The sequence below is a fragment of the Hemicordylus capensis genome, chromosome 8 (assembly GCF_027244095.1).
Source record: "Hemicordylus capensis ecotype Gifberg chromosome 8, rHemCap1.1.pri, whole genome shotgun sequence".
In the NCBI taxonomy this organism is placed as follows: domain Eukaryota; kingdom Metazoa; phylum Chordata; class Lepidosauria; order Squamata; family Cordylidae; genus Hemicordylus; species Hemicordylus capensis.
The window spans coordinates 26,215,619-26,242,002 of NC_069664.1; the positions used below are offsets into that span (position 1 = coordinate 26,215,619).

At 44.1% G+C, this 26,384-nt stretch overlaps 2 long non-coding RNA genes across 2 annotated transcripts; both read right to left on the minus strand.

Annotated features, from left to right (window-relative positions):
- Positions 1–160: 160 nt before the first annotated feature.
- LOC128333506 (uncharacterized) lies at positions 161–4,591 on the minus strand. The gene is made up of 2 exons (XR_008310954.1): positions 4,470–4,591; positions 161–3,217 (listed from the first exon to the last, which is right to left on the minus strand). It is a non-coding gene; the product is annotated as an uncharacterized LOC128333506 (long non-coding RNA).
- A 19,971-nt stretch (positions 4,592–24,562) lies between these two features.
- On the minus strand, positions 24,563–26,217 carry LOC128333876 (uncharacterized). Its single transcript, XR_008311102.1, has 2 exons — positions 26,115–26,217; positions 24,563–25,377 (listed from the first exon to the last, which is right to left on the minus strand). It is a non-coding gene; the product is annotated as an uncharacterized LOC128333876 (long non-coding RNA).
- Positions 26,218–26,384: the final 167 nt, after the last annotated feature.

Sequence of the window (26,384 nt, forward strand, 5' to 3'; positions counted from 1 at the left end):
TGCCACACAGAACACAGAAAGAGCTTCTCCCGCAATCTCTAAACTTAATCTTTTCATTCCCAGTTTCTTTTGGAATGGCAGTGACCCAGCATTTTGTAGTTTTTGGAAACCATGCTCACATTTGTATTCTGTACCAAACCCATTTACAAATGTCCAGAGAGAAGATGTCTAAAATGCGTTTATTGAGAAATTTTTTTAAAGCTCCATTTCAAGTCAGTTCAGGCCGGTTACAAATACCAGATACTCAGCTGGATCTTGAACAAGACTGAATTCTCCTAGTGGTTATCAACATAAAAAAGTCATTTCATCCTACAGAGCAAGAACAGAAGTCTTCAAGGACACATCAGCGGTGAGCCAGAGGGAAGTTTCTTCCACAAAAGACAGGCAGAAGATCAATTAATGTTGTGCTTTTTGATGGGTTGTGCATTTAAAATTCTCATTGGCCCAATTCACTCTTGGATCTGCCCTGCCCCACAGTTAGGGTTGTGAGTACTCATGCCCTTCCACTTTCCCTGTATGCCATTGTTTCAAGTTTTCCATACTTTAAAGTAGTGAATGGAGGGGCAATTCAGATGACCCCCACTACAGACAGGTAGTGGTATCCCAGGAAGGAGGCAGAAAGGGCTCACATCCATTATTGTGTGGGATGAACTAGTCCAAGCGTGTCCTCCAAGCTGTCCGTGTATTAAGAATAAAATAGTCCAATTCAGCTTACAAAGAGGACAGCTAAATGTAGGGCTTGTTCTCAAAAGCTGGGTAGGAACATCCAGTCGGGATGTAAGCTGCATGCACACTTCTAAGAACTAGTCATGTGTCAGTAAGATTGAAGTAGGAGGGAGGTGAAGTGATCATGTGTTAGCTGCAATCTGGGTAGGACGGGGACAGCCAACAATTGTTTACCCAGAGTTGTATCAAGGGTGGAGGAAGAACATGATCTGCCCCTTCCTGCCCCAGATTACAGCTAGCACACAGTCACTTTCTGCACCTCGTATCTCAATTTGTGCCAGCACATGACTGGTTCTTGTGAAGAAACACAGGGCTCGAAGCTTGGCTGAACACCCCTCGTTGGGTCATGAGAACGGGATCTTCGTTTAGTACAGAAAGTTATAGTAATTCAGTTTAAAGCACCTGGTTTACCATTCCAGTTTAGTTCCCCTGGCTACCCTGATAAAAGTTAGACCATACTGAACAAACATCTTGTTAGGCTCTACAGATTGCAGAAGGCGGTAGTGTGTGCGGGGAGAATCTGTATACAAGTCAACTTCATCATCTTGATGTGCAACACAACAGATCCATATGCTGGATTTTAGGGCTCTGAAGAGAAGAGCACTTTGAGGTGGCTGCAGCTTTTCCTGAACCAGAGAGAAACAAAGTTAAGATTAGAAACAGAGTTCATGTCCATGTACTTCACCCCTCAGACCCTTGTGTCCGCTCCTGGAGTCCACCCTTTGCACCCAGCATGAAGGCAGGCATGGGTGAGCTTTGGCTGAAGGAAGAAGTCCATGCTCTACAAGGCAGAAATTGCAGTCAGACCTTCATGATGCAATCAGAAATGCAGTCAGCTGGAAGCTTCATGTAAAGTGACAGACATGGCATAAAAGGAGACATGTCAGGCTTTAAGCTGCAGCCATGGATGCCAAGAAAACCCACATTCCTTAGAAACAACAGGAAGTCAAAAAGAGAACCATGATGCCATTAAATGTGAACAGAGATGGAGTTATCAAAACTAGAATGTCACCAACAGAATTACTAGATTAGTACTGCCGTTCCTTCTGCAAGATGCTTTCAAGGAGACATTCCTTAAGTCCTTTTTCCATGGCCTGGTCTGCTACACTTTAGGAGGTTAGGAGTCTTCTTCAGCCTGGTATGTCCCTTGTGTCAGGAAGAACAATGGCAGTGGGGAGAGAAACAATCCTCAAGAGAAAACAAGTTGCACACAAAATCTGGAAGCCCTCATCAATTTACTCAACAAGGTACAGTGCTGAGTGAGAAGCTGGCAGTATAGAGTGGCAGAAGAGAGTTATTCCAATGAGACTTTGCACCCAAGAGGTCAGGGAAGGCTGCCAGATGTGTTTGGATTTAATCTTTTTTGCTGCTGTGAACTTCCTGCTTTGGGTGGGGTGCCTTTTAAACTCATTGTACCACAGTCTGGATCTCAGTCTTACATATATTTTACCTAGCAGTCTCACCACCACCAACCTCTGAGCTATCATTGTCCATCAGTTTTAAGGGAACTATCTTGTGTCATTTGTGCTAGATCATGGAAATGCTTTTGAAAGCAGGTTGGAGTTATTCGCATGAAGTCTATGCATCTTCCCTCTCTGCAGAAGGCTGGATATAGGCAGTATCTTTTGTGGTTTGGAGGTTCCCCTGGGCTTCCATTCTAGGATCATCCACATTTTCCCTTAGTTCAGACACTGGAGATTCCTCAGCGATCTGTGCCACCCAGTATGCCTTGATGGTTTCTTTGGGGGGTCTGGTTTTTTGACTTCCCTGCTCTGTGGAGCCTCAGCATTTTCTAAACCTTCTACAGCATTAAGTATTACATTCTTGGTCACTCTTTCCTCATACACAGCAGTGGTGTGCTTTTCCAGTTCTGTGGTGGTTTGCTCTTCCAGATTCCAGGTTGTCCGCTTTGCCATTTTGGTCTCTTCAGCTACATCTCCACTAGCACATTCTGCTGCCTGTAGAACAGACTGTTCACCTGGCTTTAAGAGCAACGTTTCTCCTTCCTGTAGGGACCTCTTTTTAGGCAGAGCCTTCATATCTTCTGCAGGAGATGACCATTCCAGATCTGGTGGCCCCTGTTCATCACTCCCTGCCTCAAGCATCTCTTGTGTCTCACCAGTTCTTTGTTCCATCCTAGCAGTAGAGAGGGTATCATCAAGTTCAGCTTCAGTGACTTGAGCAGGCAATGCCTCTGGAATCAGTAGGCTAGTCTGATCATCTGTGAACTGCCTGGTCACTTCTCCCACCAATATTACAGAATTGCTTTCACTAATCCACACTGAAGCATCTGATGACCTTCGCTCCCAAAGAGAACATTTGGATTCCATTACTTCTGTGTACTTCTCATGAGAAATGCAAAGATTTTTCTGCTTGGCATGTACTGACCACTTGCTGTGTCTGTGGCCCATGCTAAGAACTCTCCTACAGCAATGTCTGGAACACCCTTCCACTCTTCTAGTTGGTTTTACAGAGATGGCAGCAGCAGGATCTTTAGACAAGATAAGAGACCAGAAAAGTTAGTCTTCTAACAACTAATGCATCCCCTACAAGAGATGTCTTGTTGACTATGCAGCCACTATGGTAGATGTTATGTAGGCCAGACATGTGGCTGAGGCAATCTTTGGAAAGATTCTCCAACTGCCAACACACCAGCTATCTAGAATCTTAGAAACATTATCTTGGCTTACATGTAGAGAATACTGTGTTCTTCTCTGCAATTGACACTGGTGTGATGCAGCAGTAAGATCTCAAGCCTGAGCAGAAGTTCTATAATACATCTTATCTAGACGTGGAGGATCCAATATAAAGGGGAATTCCCAGATGAGAAAAGGGCTTACCAATGTTTGCTGCTACTTTTATAAGTCACCTTTCTTCCACCATGGAAGAAAATGCAGCATACCTGCGACTCTGCAGGCTCCAATTCAGGCACTGACCAGGTCCAGACCTATATAACTTCAGCAAGGCTATGTCTATGTCTGCCAACTTAAGCCAGGTGCTGCAACTATGCCTTTAGGAGCAGCATGGTAACAGACAGTCACCACTATTATCACTCTGCAAAGATCTTCACCTGCTAGTTTCTGCACACCAGATTGCATTAGAGGTTCGACAACAACGCTAGCTCGTTTTCTGCTTGCTAACAGATTGCCTTCAGTTTGTCATCTTCTCAAGAATAATCTCTCCCTACCATTAGTTCTTGTACACCTGGGACTGGGAAGTCAGAGAAGATACATCTTCCCACAGGAAGGTATCTTCTGGGTTGTGCTTAACCTGAACTATCATTGTTTTACAGTCTATTTAATTAGCATAGGCATTCCTTAGTCCAGGAAGCCATTCTGTGGAAGGACTAGGTCCCTTAAAGAACAAGGTAACAGCTGCCTGCAGAACCAAGGCAAATATTATTTGCTATCAAACCATAGTAAGCTAAACTCTGAACTAAAGAGGAATTCAATAGTTCAAGTGTTGGATTTTTGGGGCAACTGAATATCACCAGTGTCCTCAGTACCAGATAAGCTAAACTGTTTACTCTGCCTTAGCTTTGCCCAGGACATGTTAGTAGCTGAAACCAAGCAACTAACATCTTGGTGGTACCTGCTCATACAAGCAAGCTTTTTCTACATGCCAGTTTTCTCAAGACCATGTTGCATTTTATCCCCTTTCCCAGGTGCTCAGACTGTTAAAGGGCATCAAAATGAAGAGTAAAATAAAAGGTTTTGCATAAAAGTAAAGACAGCAGTACTTACCAAGGTGGAGAAGACAAAAAAATTGACCCTCCTATTGGAAAACAGAACCTTCTACAAGCACTTCCTCTAAAATGAGGTCTGCCTTTAAATAGGTGTGGGTGGTTATAGAAAATTGCTTCCCCAGAAACCCATGAAAAACAGTTCCTTGTCATTAACTGCTGATTCCTTTTGTTGCTTCTTTAAAAGTTGCTGTATGGAGCTATGCCCATTTTATTGTACTCTTTCTGGGTTTTTGTTTTGTTTTGCCACTGTGTTATTTTCTGTTTATGGCTTGGATTGGCATTTGGTGGCTTGGAATGGTTGAACTCTTATTTTTATTGTTAATAAACAACAGTAATGTTGATTTCTTGGATAAGAAAGCTAGATCTGAGGTTCCCTGTCTTGAGTCCCCAAATATCATTGGACTACAACTCTCATCATCTTCAACCTTCAGCCAATGTGGATGGAAATTATCAGAGTTGTAGTCCAAGCATATGTTGACCCATGGTTGGGAATACCTGATCTGGCACCTGCGCTCCCAAATCCAAGGCTGCCCCACGCTATACTGTTGAGAGCTCTTTGGGCCTACTGACTAAACTAAATAGTCAGTATCATGCAGTGCAGACTGGATGTATGAGGACAACAGCCTCCAGAAGACTGACATTCTCTTTTGAAATGTATCTTCTCTTTGGAGGAACCCTAATGCTCTCTTTCAAAGTTCACTGTGGAGAGATCTTGATTCCAACCCTACCTATGGCAGCAACGTTCCTGGGCGAGACTCCAGGCATTTGTCACAGAAAGCTCTTGCCCTTCAAACCTTCTTCCACAATAAATGTGTTAATCTTTCAGGTGCCACAAGGCTCTTTGGTTGCGAGGACACAATGGACATCCAAAATTTCAGAGAATCTCCTCCAAACCATTACTAATTCTGAAGTGTTCCATCTAGCAACCTTATTCCCTTCTCCAGACCTTTTCTCACAGGGAATAGAGGGTGTTACAAGCCACTGTGGTGGGATTGGGTTGACTCCTAATAAAAGAGTAAAGATGATATGTCTTCATCTGCCTTCATCATCTGCTTTTGCTCTGTGTATTCTTTTCCAGTGAACCCTGGGGTTTGCTGGAAATGTATTGGTGTTCATCAATGAGATCAATAATACTGGATTAGTTCCTCAAAAGACAGCTTGACTACCACCCATTCTCCCCATTATTTTTCAGTGGGTGTTGGCATTGCATTTTGGTGAGACAACATAAGCTGCCAACTCTATGGCATCAACTTGCATTAGTAGTGAAATCTAATACAAACATCATTTTTAAAAGGTAGTAGGCACTTCCTTAGAAGAGGGGTTCTCCCTTCTTATACATACAGGAGCGAATGCCTCTACCAAGATGGCTGCCTGCTGTGATAGATACTTTTTTTAACTTAGCATTTTATTTATTTTCCAGTAATAATGTTGCAACAGTCAATAATATACATAAAGCTTAAATGTATGCTACATGATAACTTTTATGTGGCTATGATGGTCCATTGGGAGAAAGGAAAGGAAGCTGGAAGAATTAGAAGGGGAAAGGCAATCCATTTGTTTATTTACTTATTTCCCCTTATAATTGCTTACCAAGTATATATTGCATTTATTTTACATAGGAGATCTCAGTGATCCTTTTCTTTTTCCAGATATTATATGAATCGTTGCCACTGTATGAAAAATAATCATTTTGATTGGGCATGTAATAAGGCCTTCAGTAAAAAGATATCTTATCCATAACCATTACATTCCAACCTCTCAAAAATCAAGTCATAACTGACAAATGACTGGATTTTCCCCCAGTTTCTTCAGTATGATCAGTTCTTTTTGTATGCTGATTTAATCAACCAGCCCTGATACTATCAATCAACTAGGATTTATTTAATCAGGCAGCAGCCCTACTTGGAGCAGAAAGTTCGAAAATCATCCTTGCAAAGTGTCTGTGTGACGCTGCTGCCAGCTTCAATTGCTTTGGAGTACCTTCAGAGATTCACATTACGGTCTTGCCAATTTCATCTGAACATCCCCGGCATGATGAGAAATCAGAAAGGCCACCAGAAACACAAGCATTATTACAATTACTGATGACTTTTGGACGGGTTGCAGCAGAGGGATGAAATAACTGAGCAGGTTAGGTTTGTGTGCACCTAACACCAAAATGCTGTCAATTGCAATGATGGTTATATCACGCCCTGCTTTGCCACCCAGATTGGCAAGAGCAGTATTCTCTACCCCTGTGTTCCTCATTGTAAGGCCCAGGGGCAGCTCCCATCAACCCTAATTGCAGCTCCCTGTCTAATTGTCTATTGGGCCTGTGTGAAGCTTTGGTCAACGAATATGACGAATATATACCACTTTTCAACAAAAAGTCCCCAATGTGGTTTACATAGATATAAATAGATAAATAAAATGGCTCCCTGTCCCCAAACGGCTCACAATCTAAAAAAGAAAAATAAGATAGACCCCCAGCAACAGCCACTGGAGGGATGCTGTGCTGGGGATGGATAGGGCCAGTTGCTCTCCCCCTGCTAAATCAAGAGAATCACCACTTTTAAAAAGTACCTCTTCGCTCAGTTAGCAGGCCAAAACAGAATACTCTGCACAGTCCCCTGGGCACCAAGAGGAGGCAACTATTCTCACTGTTCAGTGCTGTGCTTTAAGGGAAACAGAGCCCTCCCGAGCCCCTGCACCCTCTTGGAAGGGGTGCACAGAGTGCTGGGCAGGGTAGCCCTTCCTGCCACTTTCCCCACAGAGCTCCTAAAGCAAGGCTCCATCTCTCTTAAAGGGCCCTCCCAGAGAAAAGTGCAGTACTGTGCAGAATTCAGCGCAGTGGGAAATGACCCTCGCATTGAAGGTTTCAAAGTGGCCCCCACTTGACCAATATTGAAGATCACTGCTCTACTCTATCCTGTTTTGGACAGGGATGTTCAGTGCCTACATACTCCCCGTTCATTTTTTCTATTTCACCATTTCTTTATTTAGATTTTTATTCTGCTTTTGAACTGCAGTTCTCAGAACAGATTACAGTATCAATTTAAAAAAAAAACAGAACACAGATAACATTAAGACATCCATCAACATCTCTGATGAAGGGCACCCTGCACGTTGCAGATGGAAGGGCTGTGCATAGAACCGGTTCTTAGAGGGGAGGAGCCAGATAGTCTCAGCCACACCATGGAGGGCCTCTGCTGCAGACAGGTGGAATAAATGAGATCCAGAAGCTGTAGGACTTGAGTGGAGTGAAGACTATAATTCACTGGAAGAAGCTCTGGATGAACCCTGAGACCAGCTCTTCGCCCTGGACATCAGCAAGTATGCAGGTACTGTTGGTTTCCAAATAAGAGTCAAAGGAGGAGAAGGCACCTGTATCTCTAATAGGTACACAGAAGAGCAAGTATAGCATTTCTCATTCCTCCATGAGAAGTAGCACCAGCTAAAGTTCTCTCTGTTCAACATGTCCTTTCAGAATCTAAATGGAAGTTACAATAGGTGTCAAAATCATATTTAAAGCTACCCAAAGTCTCCCTGATACAACAAGGAGGACTCCAGGTGGGCCATCAATCAACTAAGGGAGCAGCGTGGACACCTGTATTTCCTCTAACAGGGATTCCCAGATGTTGTTGACTACAACTCCCATAACCCCCAGCCAAAGGCCATTGCAGCTGGTGATGCTGGGAGTTGTAGTGAATAACATCTGGGAATCTCTGTTAGAGGGGGAAACTGGTGGACACCAGGACTCCACTCCTTTCATTAGCCCATTTAAAGTACTGCACAGTTCTCCTGGTTGTAAACCTGCAGACCCTATCATTACCCAGACATATATTCCAAGACTCCAGCCATGTGATCATACTTCTTTCCCTGACCTTACATAAGAAAACTACTAGAGGGGCACTGAGTAAGCTGTAACCACCATCTGGCAAGAGGTCTTTTCCCACCGGTTCACTTTATGCAAGACAGAATAGCTGTAATGGTTCGGAACATCTCTCCTCCTCATTGCTCCCAGACCCCTTTGTGCCTTTGCTTAAGAGCATTTAGGAGCCATGTTCACATTTGTATTCTGCACCAAGCCCATTTAGGAACATCTAGAGAAAAAGATTTCTAAAATAGCGTTTATTGAGAGATTTTTAAAAGCTCCATCTCAAATCAGTCCATGATCAGTTCAAGGGGTTGCATAAACCAGCAATTTTAACAACTAAACATCCAGCCAAGTGCAATTGCACTCTTTGGTTACCAACACATCATATGTACAGCTTTTCTGCCCTATAAAGCAGGTAACAGAAGCCTGGTCCAGCTTTGTTTTCAAGGGTATATCAGTAGTGAGCAGAGTGAAGTTGCTTAAACATGGAGCCAATAGAGGACCAGTGTTGTGCCGTTCAATACTCTCAGATTAATAACAAAGATCTGATTTAGTCTACAAAGTCAGACAGACATGGTTAAGAGACTCTCACTGGTTCAATACAGAAGTTACAGAAGATAGAGTTACCCATCCAGGGGCAGAGCCGCCATTGAGTGGTAGGGTTCAAAGAACCCAGGCCGCCAATGAAAAGGGCCACCATAGCCCTCCTTGTACATGAAATCACGTGCAAAGGCGGCATGGCCCAGGCTCAGAGAGCCCAAGCACGCTTCCCAGAACTCATTTCCAGCCAGCGCTTGCTGCTTGGCTGCGTTTATTTCCCTTCCTCTCCCTCCAGTGAGGGAGGAAAAGGAAAATAAATGCACCCAGCCAGCAAACTGGAAATGTGACTGGAGAGCTGGGGCGGGCCCTCCAGAGATCGGGCCATGCCCCCTTGGCATGTGACATCATGCACATGGACAGCGGGGCCACCATTCTGCTGGCTACACCACTGTACCCATCTCCCCCTCCATTCTGTCCTCATCATAGAACTTTTCATTGGCTCTATGGAGTGCTGAAGGGAAGAGAAGTGATTTCATATGAAGTAATATGCGTAGTTAGTGTGATACCAGAAACTATAGAAGACAGAAGGGCTGTTTACGTGACCCTCATCAGGGCAGGATGAGCACCCAGCCATGCATGTTCCTAACTGGTAGTCTTGTGAATCTGAAGATCAAGGTAGGAATAGGGGAGAGTGACCACATTTGAGTTGGGTAGGATGGGCATAGCCAACCCACATTCCATCCCCAGCATTTTACTGTAGGTGGATCAAAAGCCATTCTACCCAGTTCTCGGCTCCTGCACAATCACTCACTCCTCATCCTGCCTTGCAAACATACAGCCATGATTGTGAGCACGCAGGCAGAGATGCTCTTACCCCTGGACTTTGGGGCCAAATTCCAGGGCCTCCACACCCTCTGGGGGCCCCCAAATCCTCTTTAGTCTGTCCTCGGTGGTGTGGTTTGTACCCTCAAGAACCTAAGTGTTAAAAAAATGATGCTTAACTTGCAGCGGGGGGGGGGGGGGTGCTCCAAAGGCCTTTAGGTCCAGGCTCCAAAATTAACTAGGTGCACCACTGCACACATGACTCTCCTACCCTGGCTGGATGCTCCTCCTACCCTGATGAGGGCCATGTGAACAGCCTGCTAACAATTATCCAGCAGTTGCTCAGCAGTTTTTCCTGTAGCTTCTAGTTGTTGAGGATAATCTTGTATAGGTTTGGCTATAGCACAGGTGGCCATGTATTCTGTGCTTGATATAGCAGGTTGAAGCTCATTGGCACTTCCACATCCTCTGGAGTCTGGGCCATAACTCCATGATCTCCACAACCCAGAGAAGATATGACCCATCTACTGTGTCTGGGGGTTCATCTGAGTTTCCATTCTAGGCTCATTTCCATTTTCTTTTAGTCCAGACAGTGGAAGTTCCTCAATTATTGGTGAGAGACAACACTTCCCAGTGGCTTGATGGATGCCTGGCTTCTTTGCCAGCCCATTCCACTGGGTTTCAGCTTTAAGCTCTGCAGTAATAAACATCTTTTTCTTGGTGGCCCTTTCCTTGAAGAGCCACTGCCTGTCAGTGTAGGCCAGGGCTACTCAACTTTGGCCCTCCTCAAGATGTTGGCCTACAACTCCCATAATCCTGGCTATGGACCACTGTGGCTGGCAAATATGGGAGCTGTAGTTCAAAAACAGCTGGAGGGTCAGAGCTGAGTAGCCCTGGTGTAGACAATACTGTGCTAGAGGGACCAATGGTTTGACTCTATATAAGGCAGCTTCCAGTGTTCTTAATCTTCTTCTCCAAGAATTGCAACTGCAGCTGCACCTGTTTATCCTTCAGGACAGGCTGTATGCCGAATTCTGGATCAGCTTTCCTACTGACCAACAGCTAGATCAAATAGACATTGCAATTTCAGCAGCAGCACTCTTCAAGGTCTACAGTCATTCTTAACCTGCTCCACTACCAGTTCCTGGGGAGAGGCACAGAATCAGGAGCCTACCCAAGTGACTGGTTTCAGCACTATTGTTTGAAGCAATAGGACTCATACTTGCTTAATTCCGTCCAGGATTGCATCCTTCATTTTCTGGATTGGCAGAGGCCATGGAGGTCAGTTTGCTACTCTGGATAAAAGGGAAATAAAAACTCTGTGATTTTTATGACAAGTCTGACAGTTTTAGCATTCTAGCCACTCCTAGGATCAAGGCTTCCCCTAGAAACCAATCATAGCTGCCATACAGTTCTTCTGTTACAGAGAATGTTTGGCCTGTTATTTGGTCTGTCGAGATAAGAGTGTTTTAGGACAGAACTGAAGTTTGAGACATAAGCAGAAGTTAGTTCAAGATGAGATATGACCTCACTTAATGTATTTCCCAAAAGTACAGGACAGACAGCTTTTATTAAAGAGATCATAACTTTACATATCTAGAGTCTTATCTGCTTCCTTCAGAAGGGAATGAGATTGCTTTCAGCTCTTTTAGCCCTGTTGAGTCAATACGGGTGAAAGAGTTCCCTTCTTAACAAATGCAAAAAGAAAAAAAGAAAAAAGAACTGAGACTCTTGGGGAAGATTCAAACCTCACAGAAATCATTTGAAAGACTTTCATTAATGTTTAGGTCAGGTCCCTAGTCTCCCACTAGAGAAGTAGGTTCTGTCCCTTAGCTGCACCTGCGCTAGGCAATTTGCAAGACTTACCAAGTCAACTTTACCCTCCAACGTTTAAATTATCCCACGCTCTCTACAAAGAACCCAGGACACGAGATGTGGGTTTCCCCTCCTCCTAACCTCCCATTCTATCCTCAGAACAAACATGTATGGACACACAGACAGCAAGGCAATCTTATAAGGGTACTTGCCATGTGGAATGCCAACTAAAAACAATCATTTTAATCCGGGGAAGCTTCTTAGAATATTATCAGAAACTGGAAACATGTGTGGCTCCCGAGCTTCAGAAGGAGAAGCCTTCTACCCAAGTTCTGAGCATGACTGAGAATGACCCTAAGATGTTTTAAGGCCAAACTAGATAATGGACTCCAGCACACGATCAGAAGGAAGTGGTCTAGGGCTGGGTAGCTGAACAGAGCCCCTGTTTGGCTTTGCATTGAAAGCCCAGTGGACAGATGAGAGCCACAGTGGTGAGCTTGGATTAGGGAAGTCTGCTGAGAATCGGGAGCACCTACCCACAGTACACTGCACTGCCAGCAGAAGGGAAAACCTCATTACATCATAGCCACCTTATGAATGGCCATGAGGGGGAAGTGGGGGGGGGGAAGTCCCATTCATGCCATTTTGACCAAGTGATCACGGAGTGGGGGCTGTGCAGAGTGGCACATTCGCATGAATTGTCCCCTTGGCTAAGCAGGGTATGCCCTGGTTTGCATTTGCATGGGAGACTACATGGGAGCATTGTAAGAAATGCCTTAGGGCAGGGCTGCTCAATTTCAGCTCTCCTGCAAATGTTGGCCTACAGCTCCCATAAACCCTGGCTATTGGCCACTGTGGCTGAGGATTATGGGAGTTGTCATCTAAAAACAGCTGGGGCGGGGGGGGTTGAGCAGGCCTGCCTTAGAGGATGGGGCTGCTCTGGAAAGTGCATCTGCATGTTGCATGCAGGAGGTTCCAAGTTCCCTCCCTGGCATCCCCAAGATAGGGCTGAGAGAGACCCCTGCCTGCAGCCTTGGATAATTCACTGTCTATTTCGACAATACTGAGCTAGATGGACCAATGATCTGACTCAGTATAAGCCAGCTTCCTATGTTCCACAGCCCCTCCAGCCACAGCACTCTCAAACAAACATGGTGGCTGGCTGTCAGGACCTGAAAACAAAATGGAAAGCTGACACACAGTCCCCAACCACAGCTACCGGGGCTCCTGCTAACTAACCTGGGTTAAGATTGAGGTTTAGAAGCAGGGTTACCCAGATTTGGATGTCCAGGGATTGGGGAGATTGCTCTGATTCACGTAAGCATGCAGTCCTGAGTTAGAGGCAGATAACCCAGGTTTAGCTGGTCATGTGAAGAGGCTTATTAAACTATAGAATGCTGTGCTTAGAATTCCACGTTCTTCATCTCTTTAGGGAAAGCAACTGAAGGGGCCCTCTTGCCTCCTGGGACTGTGGCATGCCATGGAGGGCACTTAAATTTTCCCCCTGTGCCATTTTCCTGCTGGAAATCATATGCCCTCCAAGTTGCTATCAGTGATACTTATTTGCTCTCGAGTTGTTACATCGGGAGGCTATCAAAGACTGATTCAGAGAACTTGCGTTTTTGGGCGGTATAGAAATGTATCCAATAAATAAATAATAAATAAATTTCTAGATCTGTAAAAGAAATAGAGCCATGTGTGTTTTTATTTTGCTATCTTATTCCATTCTATAGTTTATGTAATAGTTCTTAATTGTATATTTTATGTGTATGTTCATATAGTTAGTTAGTTGCTTATTTACGATCTTAGACCAAACCGCAAATGTTCATATATATATATATATAAGCGCATGCACTGTTATTGGTGTTCACTTTGGGGGACTCTTGTATCTGGATTTGATCTGTGTGCTGATCTTTGATCGTAATAAACTGTATTGAATATAGCCATATGCTCTGCTACGGAGCTCCCCAAAGTAGCACAGCCTGATTCTATGTCTGTTTACTCAGAAGGTAATTCCAATGAATCAGTGGGAACTTATCAGAATGCAAAAGATCACCTCTCCAGCTACAACAGCAGAACACTTTGAAAAGAGGTGTACAGGCTGTTAACTGCAGTCCTGACTTGCTGCTTGTTTCTTACAGAGCTGTAAGAAACAAGCAGGAAGCGTGTTGTTTTTTTAACCAACAGCCAGCTACGTGTGTCGTGAAATCCTATTAAAATCCAACTCATGATAAGCAATGGCTCATGATGCCGGCAGGCCCATTGCAAACAGAGCAGGATAGTTAATTCATACCAGTGTTTCTTCTTCAGGGCAGGTTGTTACATATGCTTAGAATGAGAAGGAGCCTCAAGGGGGATTAGAGACCAAGGCATAGGAACATAGGAAGCTGCTTTATACGGAGTCAGACCATTGGTTCATCTAGCTCAGTAATCTCTACTCAGACAGGCAGCAGCTTTCCAAGGTTTCAGGCAGGAGTCTCCCCTGATGATGTCAGGGACTGAACCTGGTGCCTTCTCCATGAAAGCAGATGCTCTACCACTGAGCTATGGCCCCATATCTGACAGCAGACAGCACTTACATGTAGAGGCAATTCTCACGATTGCCCAAAAGCGGGCTAAGGGAGCCTAGCCCGCTTTGTGGCGATCATGTGCTGTAACGGGAGCCGCGTTGCTCCCGGCAGCTAACTACCCTAAATACCCCTCCCCTAAGATGAGGTTAACGGAGCGAGTACTCCGTTAACCTCCTCTTTTTGCTCGTGTGTTGCTGCGGCGTGCGGCAGCACACGAGTAAGCAGCCTCCCCAGCTCGGGAGGTCTCTCCAGAATGCCCCGCGCAGTCACGCGGGGCATTCTGGAACTTCCGGGGGCCGCACGCAGCAGTCATGTGGGCGGCCAATCCAGCTGCCCAGGGCTGCCAGCTTGATCGTCTGTGGGGAGAGCGGGCTAAGCCTACTCTCCCTGCAAACCCCCTTCTGGCGAGTCTCACTGATCATGAGACTCGCCTCATAGGCCCCCTATCCAAATGCAAACCAGGATGGATCTTGCTTAGCAAAGGGGATTATTCATGCTCACCACTACAAGCCCAGCTATCCTCTCACAAGACAGTATAACCTCTGACAAAGGAAAGGGGTTTCTCCCCTCCAAAACCCTTTACGTTATGTAGTCGTGACAATACAAACCAGCTGAAAAACCCCATCTTTGTTTGACACTCCCCCTTAAATATTGATTTAAGTTTCCATCTCGAGATTTGTGTCTACTACCAATATTGATAAGATCAACTCTTCAGTCCCTGCACCACCCCAACTTTGAATTCCTAGCAAGTGTATCAATAAGGAAGATAAAAATCTTACTATCTGGTGTTTTGCAGTTTTAAAAGTCTTTTAATGACGTTTAAAAAAAAGAAACATTTGATTCAGTTGGCAATTACAACTTAAAGCCAAGTCTATTGCTTTGTTGCATGGTTACGATCGCTTCGGCACATTCATTTCAGAAGGGTAAATTTGGAGTGTTCGCAGATGCAGCTTAAGGAGCAGATCATTAACACAGCTAGTATTACTTAACTCAAGCCTAGTGCTACCTACCAAGGACCTTTAGCAGAATACTTCTTTTCCTCCAGAGAAGAGGTGGTGTAAGTGTTCAATGGCTTGTTTCCATTGAAGAATTAGTATTTGAAAGCATTCATCCAATAGATGAGTTACAAAGGACACAAAGACTGGCATTTAAGGAGATGATTAAACCCACCACTCAAGTGTATTGAATTATGTACTCAGCAGTAGTTCACAGGGCTAATCCATCCTGAATATGTTTTCCACAGTATTCTTTCCTATTGTACCCCAACTTGCCCATCATCTCTGTTCTTTATCCACAACAATGGTGAAGATTTCTAGGTGAGGAGGAGTTAATTAAAAGTTTAAAGGGTTTTTTTTATTTTTTTAAAAAAAGTAGCTGCAAGAGCCACAATTAAAGTGTCAAGGCCTGATTCTAAGGCTTTAAATTACTAGAAGCTTTATAAGTTGTAACTAGGGATTGAATCACCCCTGATTTGTTTTGTGTCTGTATCTGTCCCCCTGAATCACTCCAGATTTGATTTTGATTTGGTTTGGTTTGGATTAGGATTGATTTGAACCACTTATAAAGGATCTAGGGGCACCGAATTTGGGTGGCGGGTAGGTCCCCATGATAGCCACCTACCACCTAGGTTCAAAGGCAGTGGGGTACTTGGTTGATTTTTAATGTTGTTTATTTCAGTTTTTACTGATTTTGTATATTTTTGCCATAGGAAATAATGGTGATTCGAAGTCGCCTTTTCCTAACCCACAATGAATCCCTATGAGGATTCATTGCACACCTTCATTTCTTATGTTCAGTTTGGCTGTCATCGGACAGTGCCAACAGTCAACTGCCATGTGTCAACTACACCACACACATGCTGGGGTACTCAGTTTATTTATTTATTTATTTTTGAAGTGTTTAGATTCTTTGGTGTCTTCATTACACACCTTCATTTCTTCTGTTCATTTTGACCCCACTGCTTTGCGGGTGGGGGTGGGGAATTAGTGGCATCCCATGTGCCAACTACCACCCCCCGGCAAGCCACTGGGTACTCAGTTTATAGTTTAGGAATTTTTGAAGTGTTTAGATTAATTGTGTGTAATGAAGCCTCATGGGGATTCATTATGAGGAAAGGTTATTAGACACCAAAGATTCTAAGCACTTGAAAAAATTCTTAGAACATAAACTGAGTGGGAGAGCTGGTCTTGTGGTGGCAAGCATTATTTGTCACCTTAGCTAAGCAGGGTCCACCCTGGTTGCATATAAATGGGAGACTTGATGTGTGAGCACTGCAAGATATTCCCCTCAGGGAGTGGAGCCGCTCTGGGAAGAGCAAAAGGTTCCAGGTTCCCTCCCTGGTGGCTTCTCCAAGATAGGACTGAGAGAGACTCCTGCCTGCAGCCTTGGAGAAGCTGCTGCCAGTCTGTGAAGACAATACTGAGCTAGATAGACCAATGGTCTGACTCAGTATATGGCAGTTTCCTATGTTCCTATGTTCCAATGTACCTCCTGAAAGCACACAAACAACACACCACTCCATGGCAGAGAGCACATCAGTCAATTTTATGGACTAGGTCTAGGTGAGGGCTGCACAACTTTGCCCCTTCATCTGTTTTTGGACTACAACGCCCATCATCTGCAGCCACAGGGGTCAATAGTGAAGGAAGATGGGAGTTGTCAGCCAACCACAGATTTGCGTTTTGGGCAGTATACAAATGTGTTAAATAAAATAAATAAACAAACATCTGCAGGAGGGCCAAAGTTGTGTAGCTCTGGTCCAGGTGGTAGCCTAGAAATACCTCCCTACAATTCCCTAAACAATTTGAACATTTCATTCTTGTCTAAGTCAGCACTGCAGAATTCACAGAAGAGTTCTCTCCATGGTTTATTTTTAAAGCATACCTTTGACATCTTCAATATTAAGTAGTAACTGCCACATTGTTTTGAGCAAATGTAAATAAATGATCAAGCCACCATCTGTCTTTGTGTATTTATACATAGTCCTATGTGTTGTTTACTGATTTGCCTTTTTAATGTATGGAACATATGCTATAAGATGCTGTGCAAACACTGTCAATCCCCCGCCCCTTAGGAACTGCATCATGCTTGAATGTACCAGGAGGCAGGATCTGACCTACTTAGTTTGACATGGTTTTGGTTTTTTACACCATGGAACTCTATCTCTTCCACTGAGCTACATCCCCATTCCCTCAGGGGATATCTTACAGTGCTCACCATGTAATTTCCCATTCAAATGCAAACCAGGGTGGATGCTGCTTAGCTAAGGGGGCAATTCATGCTTGCTACCATGAGACTAGCTCTTCTCCCTAGACCAGATTTCCTCCAATCCTAGGCATGCTTACTCAGAAGTAAGCCCTGCAGAGTTTGATGGGGCTAACTCCCAAGTAAAGTTAGAACAAGACATTTGAAGAGATACATTTATGCACATGGTGCCTGCCTAGATGGGGTTGCTAGCTTGTTCTCTGATAAGACTCCCGTCTCAGAACACAAGTCTTCTGGCAAGTCTTTGGCAAAATCCCAACTGAAACTAAAGGTAAGTACATGTAGCTGAATGTAACATATAGGGTAAGTTCACATATAATGTGGAACCTACCTACGAATTCAGTAACCAACTTGACTGCAACTGTCTGAACCCATGCCAAGGAACAGGAGGCTCACTCAGAGCCTTAAACCCAGATCAGTCAATGTGCACTCAGTTGTCTAAGGCACTCAACGTACTGTTGGGCTTGGATCGGAAAACTCCATTCAGGAATGTACCGGAGCAGTAGACCTGCAAGGCGGTGGATGTTTCCCCCGATTCTTGTCCCTGGATCTGGCTGTCCTCTCCATACTCTGAGGGGCATTGCTGGATAGTGAGACTGGATGTCACGTTACTCTGTGTAGTCAGGCTATCTGGGGCAATCAACGCTAAAAGATTGCCAAAGTGGGGGTCACCAGCAAAAGGCAATCATGGTCCGGGCTCCAGCACGGCAATGCCCCTCGGGGAGAGAAGCATTGTGAACTCCTTCTGAGCCTGGAGCATGGTGGTGCTGGGGAACTGGGGCAGTGGATGTTCTCCTGGGGCAGCTTGCATTCACCATGTAGAGTATGCCGGGGTTAGTACACACGTGCCCTCCCTGGTAGTATGTACATCCATGTCTAGCGGGGGGTGGCTGACAATGAGAGGCCCATCCCCAGAGTGGGCTTAAACCTGGATGTGTAAACGAGATTTGACGTTCACTTGCCAAACAAAGTGGTACTAACTCCAAGGTACAAACTCTGTCTGAACCCATGCCCTTCATGAGTTCCTGGTTCATTCCAGGTGCATCAGCCTCCTTTGCATTCATAGCTGATGGTCATGAAGCCAATGATGTAAGGCAGACCTGTCAGTTAAAGGGGCAGCACAAGGCAGACTGAGATTGCATGCAGGGCCTCATGGGGAGGTCTGGAAAGAGGGCACAATCTCTGGCTCAGTTCAGCTATTTCTAACAAACGGAGATATGTGATCGTCTGCAGCACTAACTTCAAGTTCCCATCCCTCCATATCTTGGGCTGGCGAAAACCTCTGGTCCTGCATTATTGTCTGAACCCATCCATATTCTTTGGCACATTGCTTCCCCTCCTCTTTTTATTGCTTTCCTCTGTTACACTGCACAGGAATCATGACACAAAAGTCATCCAAATTGTTCCACTGTTAAAAAAATAGGGAGGAACGGGGAGGAACAGAGCTGATCAGCACAAGACTGGTCTGGCTGTTCTATTGATTTGCTTCCCTTGTCTATGTTTAGTAACAAGTGGCTGCAAACCTTCCCAGAGGTCTGTTTTCCCCTGTACTTTGCTAATGGCAGAAACGAGTCCCAAGCACAAATCTGTCAGGCATTCGTCTATTTGCGGCGATCATAAAAAGATATTTATTGGCATGTTCCAACATTAAAGCATGGCATGTTTAAATTCAAATTGCAGCACAAGCTTCGATAAACTCCAGGGCCCCATTAGTGTAGGAGTGTGCGCTGGTCGTGCTGAAGACACCCTACCCGCTTGTATGGCGCTTATCTCTGCTGTTAAATTAATGCCCTTGCAAATCTATCGTCAGTTAATTGGGGAACTAGCTGATGTCTGGGGGGGGGGAGAATTAATAGCAGAGGGAGACCTTGAACAACAGATCAGAAGCAAGTATAGCTCTGCATTAAACTCAGCAAGTGTGGAGCAAAAGTAATTTATATGGTACTTAGGACAGCACAAGAACAGGGACCGGGTATAACTGTCACCCCTTAACACACATCCCTCTCTCTCCTTTTCAAAATATTGCCTGTGCTTTTTCAAAGGTGCCCACAGAATGCAGCAGATTGCACAGCAGTGCGTCCCAAAAGAGGCGTTTTTGTACGACAAAATACAACAATCCCTCTTTTGGCATCACGCCTGCTAACTAAGCAAAGGGGCATCTTTTATAGTGGTGATTCTCTTACATCTAGCAAGAGCGCAACAGTCCCTATCCAATCTCAGCACAGTTTCCCTCCAGTGGTCATTGCTAGTGATGTTTCTTTTTTGCCTGTGAGCCCTTTCAGGACAGGAAACAATCTTATTTGTGTAATATTTTCTGTGTAAAATAGAACATGAAACTCACTGAATCCCTCATGAGAACTTTTGTTCAAAAACGGCATAGAAATGTTTGTTGTAGCAGCAGCTGTTCACAGCCTCAGCTGAAAACTACCTCAGAGCAGGCAGCCAAAGCAGATGCAAAGGTCTCGCCTTTGTGTTCTGAGGAGAATTCTGGTGGCTATTCCTGTTCCCCACCACCACACACACACACACAAAGAAAAAAGGGAAAGAAAGAAAAGTAGCTGAGCAGAATTTGCAGAGTTTTATGTGGCAGTGACACTATGTCTAAACCCCTCATGTGCACGTCATTTTATATTTGGACTGAGAAAGGATGAGGGAAGAGAACGTGTGAGGAGGCTCGGTGGCCCTTCAGGGAACTGGAAGGAATCACCTAGAAGCTTCGACACATGGTCAGTTTCCCACCCATGGAGGGAAATGTAGCTCCTCTGACAGACATTTTTGGATCAGAGCTTGTGGAGAACTCCCTGAAATGAGACTTAGTTTGCACCAGGCCCTGGTGGGAAGGGTGAAGAGAAACAGCCCTCCCACTCCCTAGTCCTAGGCTGGTCTGCCATTTTGTAGAATTGCATTTGCTTAATTGTCTTCATTCAGTTCCTAGAAAGCTCTTCCCTAAATTATTTTATGAAAAGGTTTATATCCTTTCCTTCAGTTTCCTAGTTTGTATTCAAGAAACATGTATCCAGAGAGGGCGGCGGACGGACCACACCAAACCCCTCTTCCTAATTTCTTCCCTGCGAAGAAAGAGCTTTCCACAGAAACCGAGTGATAAAGCATATATTAGATGGTGATAAGGTACTATATTAAGAACTCTCCAAACCTAACAAGCCACGAGATGGGCGGATCAGTCTTATTAGAAAATAGGCCATGTCAGGGAAGAACAAGAGTAACAGAGAAAAACCCGAACTTGTCACAATTTGTTTATTTAGCTGTAAATTTAATATTCCATGCCACACAAAAACATGGGGGATAGCTAAAGCTGGCTATTGGCCATGTATTTATTTATTTTCAGGAAGTTTAGACTGCTCTTTATCAGCCAGAGTGAGGAACAACAAAATTCAACCAAATCCACCAACCAAACAAAAACAAATCATGGGACAGAACAAACGCTTTAAAAAAAAAACCTGTAGAAGGATAAGAGATCAGCTGTTAAAATCAGCAGATTAACATGGTAAAAGGCCTGGCGGGGTGGGTCGGTTGCCATGTTATAAACTGCCCAGAGACATAAGTTTTGTGCGGTATGAAAATATGTAAAATATTTTTTTTAAAATAAAATAAAATAAAATAAATAGACCCTCTAGATCCAGATGCAGTATCTCTCTGAATCTCAGGTGTTGTGGATAATAAAACAATAAGAGAGAGCTGTTGCCTTCGTGCCTGTTTGTGATCTGGCTGGCCATTGCAGAAGGTAGCATGCTGGATTAGACAGATTGTCTTAATTCATCAGGGCTCTTATATTCACCTTTCTGCCCATGAAGAGATCTTATGAGGATGCTGCCATAGTTCAGTAGCATAGAAACTGTTTTGCATGCAGAAGAGCCCAGGTTCACTCACTGCTGGCACCTGCACATACGGCCAGGGAAAACCCTGAAATTCTGGAGAGCCACTGCCGGTCAGAGTTGGCAACACTGAGCTAGACGGATCAATGGTCAGACTCAGTATAAGGCAGCTTGCTGTGTTCCTATTAACACCTCCAACGTCTGATAATGGATTTGGTCTCGTATGTCTTCCTCATGTATGACCATAAAACACAGACAAAATCAGGCAGGGTTTGAGAACAAATCCATTGGTCAGACAGGAGGGCAAAAGATGAAGGCATTTTCCTTGGTCCAAGCTTTTGAAAATGCCAAGCATTACCCCTGTCCAGTAAAAAAATACGTTTGTTGATTTTAAATGAGCTGTTTACGAAGACCAAGCATAATCAGGAGCTCAGTACTTCTAGCATATACAACCCATTTTGAAGAATTAATTTCAGCTCATCTGAGAAATGAAAATGAGCAATTGAATATGTTAAGTGGAGATAGGCCGTGAGATATTTTGTTGGCTGTTTCCCTTGTGCTTTCAATGATACTTAATTTGCTTCTTGATTTGATTATGTGTGGAATGCTCAGTGACTTTGGAAGGTCTGTGAATTCAGTGGAGGAAGCAAAACTATTCCTAAGAACATCACTTCTTCACCTTTACCAGGGAAAGGGCCATTATGGGGTGGCCTTAATAAAAACTATAGCATACTTGGAGACTGAAGACCTGATGAGTCATTAATGGCCCTGTGTGTCACGGACATGCATTTTAACAGGGTTGGAGATGGTCTTGTAATTATGAGCGAAACAGTGCTCTGGAGGGCAATTACAAACATGTAACAATATATTCGTAACATGAAGCATTATATACTTGCACACTCCTTAATTTGATAGGGGAATATAACTCTTCCTGCCATGCCGATTATAAATGAGCCCTTTTCATATTATTAAGAACAGTTTCCTTCTCTCTCCACTGCACAACGCATTTACTCAGAAAAAAGGCCCACCAAGTTCAGAGCTTACTCCCAAGTAAGTGCTCTGGGTGCTTTCCAGATTACAGGCGACGAAATACCTGCTAAGTGTGCGTCCGTACTGGCTGTGTTTTGACATCGCAGCCCCTGTGTTGGCAGCAAGGTCCTGTTCACATTTCCGATGCCTCTGTGTGTGGGGGCGGGGGCAGGGGGGGCGAGTTATCTTTGTGTTTCAGTGCTACAATGTTGCATGTGTGTTGTTAAAACGGAACAATGCCGCTATTTTCCTGCAAGACGTCACACTTGACACTACTTTCTATAGGCGTAAAGCTTGCGATCTGGAAAGCGCCCTAGGGAGACCAAGGTTCAAATCCCCATTCAGCCACAAAACTCAATGGTCCAGGACCTTTCAGTCTAGCCTGCCCCACGGCACTGTTGTGAAGATAAACGTAACCCTGTACACCGCTCTGGGCTCCTTGCAGGAAGAGCAGGATATAAATGTAAATAAATACGTCAATGTGAATAGAGCAGGTTCAAAACATTTCCTCCAAATTCTCACACAGCAAAGGGGGGAGTTATTTCTCAGCCCAGTGGCAGCTGCCGTTTTGTCTTCAGAAATGTCACTATACCATAGCCCGATTCAGTCATTATGAAAAAGCTGCCCTGTAGACATGTACAGTGGGGGAAAGGGAGAAGTAGTACCACCACCACCGCACGACTCACCCATGTGCCCCATCACTCATGGTTAGGGGTGCGCACCGGCCCGGTTCAAGCTTGAACCGGTTCGGGATGCTTATAAAGGGGCATCCACTAAAGATTCCCCTTTACATGCATCAGGGGATGCCTAGCAAGTTGAATCATGTTGAAAAGAGTGGCGGGGGGGGGGAGAGAAGAGGTCACCTTGGGCACTGAGACTCTGCCACAGCAGTGGGGGAGAGGCAGCAGCAGCAGGCTAGTGGTGGCTCCTCTAGAACTCCCCACCACCACATCAGCACTGTTAGGGCTTGAGAATGTAGCTTATTTGGATTAGCATGTCATGAGCCCAATTCAGACGTTTTGAAAGAGCCCCACTGTAGCCGTGTACAGCAAGCCAAAGGGGGAGGCAGTGCCAATCCCACCGTGCAGGCACATCTGTGACGGTGAAGGTGGACCGCTCTACCATCATGGATATGCTTGTCATTTTAGCTTGTGGTACCATGGGCAACGGCAGCAGCCACAGTCATGTCTGCAACCCTTATTTGCCATTCCTCCCTCCCCCTAGAAGTCTCTTCAGAATGATGCTATATCATGACATGCATCATTCAAGGTATTCCGCCAGGGAGGCCAGATGGAGCCATCCACCAGGAAGATTTTAGCACTTCCAGTGCTGCCGCCTGCAGAGGCATCGTGTTAATTAGAAAAACAATTCAACATTGCTGCCACCACCAGGCACCAGAAAGCTTTCCAACTGGGAACTTTATGAAAGTTTCTTGCACCCCCGGCCCCACTTTCAGTACCTTTTTTGAAAAAAGGAGAATATTAGCATTTCACCTGTAGCCCCCTCCCAACCTGAATGTACCTGCTGTGCATTGCCAAGATATGCGGACATCTCTCTTGCAATAAAATGAACTGTCCCCACCTATTTCCTGCTCATCTTACCGAAGGGGATGATTACTGCTACTCTGTTTCAGAGTTTGATATACCATGAGATATGCTCAGTTTACATGCATGCAGTAGGAAACCCCATTTCTATTATGAAGTAGTGAATTCATCTATTGATATGAACTTTTTATTCAAGTATTAAGCAAGTTATAGCTATGAGAAATGGCCATATGAAGGGGTGTGAACATGTGTTTGTTGGTGTTCTCCATTGCAAGTGGAATAAAATGCTATCACCACAGGGCAGGGAGAAATCTAGTGGTGGGCTGCTCTTACTTACACGTTACGTTACATACCCCATGACTAATACATTTATCCTTCCTACAGGTACTTAAACAGAAAATTTATTAGAATGCTGCTAGGGTCCAGCAGCAGCTCCCTCTTGGGAGGGGGGATAGCTTCATCCCCTAAAAGCAATAGTTAGATGCAGATTGTGTTATATGGTGTTTTTGACTGTCTTTTATAGAAGTGTTAAGTCTCAAACTATTTTTATACTGCCTTTCTAAATTAAGAGAATTGGTTGTTCAGGCTAGGCCACTGTGTGAACAGCAATTACAGAGGTAATAATACAACCTCCACTTTATTGACAGACATTACAAAAAAAATCTGTCAAAGTAGTCAAGTAATTTCTCTACACAAGTAATTTGGAAGAAGACTACTAATAGAGTCCAAGTTGGAAAATACTATTTCAACTGGGAGTTTTGTTAGCCAGATAGCTATGGATCAACAAGAGTCACCCTTTAGTGTAGGAGCTCCAGATGTACAATTGTACCATCCATAGTATTTTATTTAAAGAGACAATCACAAGTTTAAGACTGCTAGGAGCTACAGATTTTCCAGGTTCCCATACTCCTATAACGCAACAGATGGATAGCAAGTCCATCTTGAAGATATTCCAGTAATGTTCAGAAATACAGGTTGAGATATTGGCTTAGCCTGCTGTCCATTTTAGGAGTTTTAATTATCAGACCTTGGGACCAAAAAGAAAAGAAAAAAGAAAAGACCAGCTTCCATCAGCAAATGATGCAGGATCAGAAGTAGAGATGCAGTCCATGTCATCAGGCCATCTTCATTAGAAAAATCTGACTCTCTGCAGAGAGGTAATTTCTCAGGAGTCTCTTTAGCAAGTGTTCAACTAGTCTTCTGTAGGTGCTATGGTACCTTACTCTGTAATTCCTTACTGCAGAGGAACTACTGCTCCCCTCTCACCTGCCATTGTCAGGTGAGAGGAGAGATTCTTCTTCTGGGCTCACACCTTGCAACTCTGTTTCAGGCTTAAGGTACCTTACCTCACCCATTCCAGGCTCTTCTGCCTCTTTGCCTCTCTTTTGTGCAAATGCTTGAGGGTCCAGGTAGGACTTTTGCCAAGACTCTAAATGAAGAGGTTGAAGTTCCTCTTTTGCTTCAGGATCCTCTGCTGTAGCTTCTTCCATCACAGCTTGTCTGTCATAGACCACACCAAACCGTTTCTTGCTTTGAGCATCTCCCATCTTGGAGTAACAGCAGAAACAGTACCAGGCCAGAGAACTGGTACAGCCCTGTAAGGTTACAGGCAGCTAGAGTATCCAGGAGTAATCTGCAAAAACAACATCATGATACATTGATTTCAGAGTTCAATGTAGGTTAAAGCAGGGGTTCTCAACATGGTTTGGAAGGAGAGAAAGGAGTTTTTCCCAGCAAGCTTTAAGGGCCCAGCACTCAAAGTTAAGCTGCAAAAATACAACAACATTTTTACTGCTTCCTCTAAACACCTCTAGCAATGTTTTTATACTCTATGTTAAGCAGAGGCATTTATGCAATTAGCATGCAAACCCAATACCTAAACATCATGTTGATAAGGATCAACAAGTGCAGAACCAATAAAGTGGTCACAAATTTAGGCTCTCTGTATGGGGAAGCACAATAGCTCACACCCTCCTTAAATGGCACTCTAGCTTGCCATATCAGTCTGTTTAATTACACTAATAAATGGCAGTTTTAAAGCTAAATTCAAGCATGGCAGTATAACAACCGCACAACTAATCCAAGGCTTTTACCATTAGTTTTATAGAACACTTGCTATTGACTGTACATGTTAATAGCATATTTGCATACCATAAGCTCAAAGGAACAACATTTATTGATAGTTACATACCTACCAGCCATAATCAATATCTTGAGAAGACATAATCTCTATCCCCAGACTCCTCAATCTTATTATTCATTTTATCACCTTTAACTCTTGACTGGATATTAAAATGTGTTAGCATTATTTCCCTCTCACTAAATATATACAAGCCTTGACTACACCACCATTACAAACAGAGCACTTACCACTAATCACTTGATTAAGCAACACTTCCCCCTTTCAACCCTAGGAAGGTGTTTATATATTACTAGATGGTAACAGTAAAAGGCTTCCTTCCCTGCAAGTCCCTGAACTTTAGTTCCATGGACTCACTATTCCTCTCCTCATATGATTTTTCCTACTAAAACATCTGGCAAGTTGAACCTTTGTAACATTTTACATCTCCTTTCCAATTTCAGGGTTGCTGTTTTTCTTAAATGAAAAGTAAAATCAAAGTTAAAAGCTGAAATAAAATG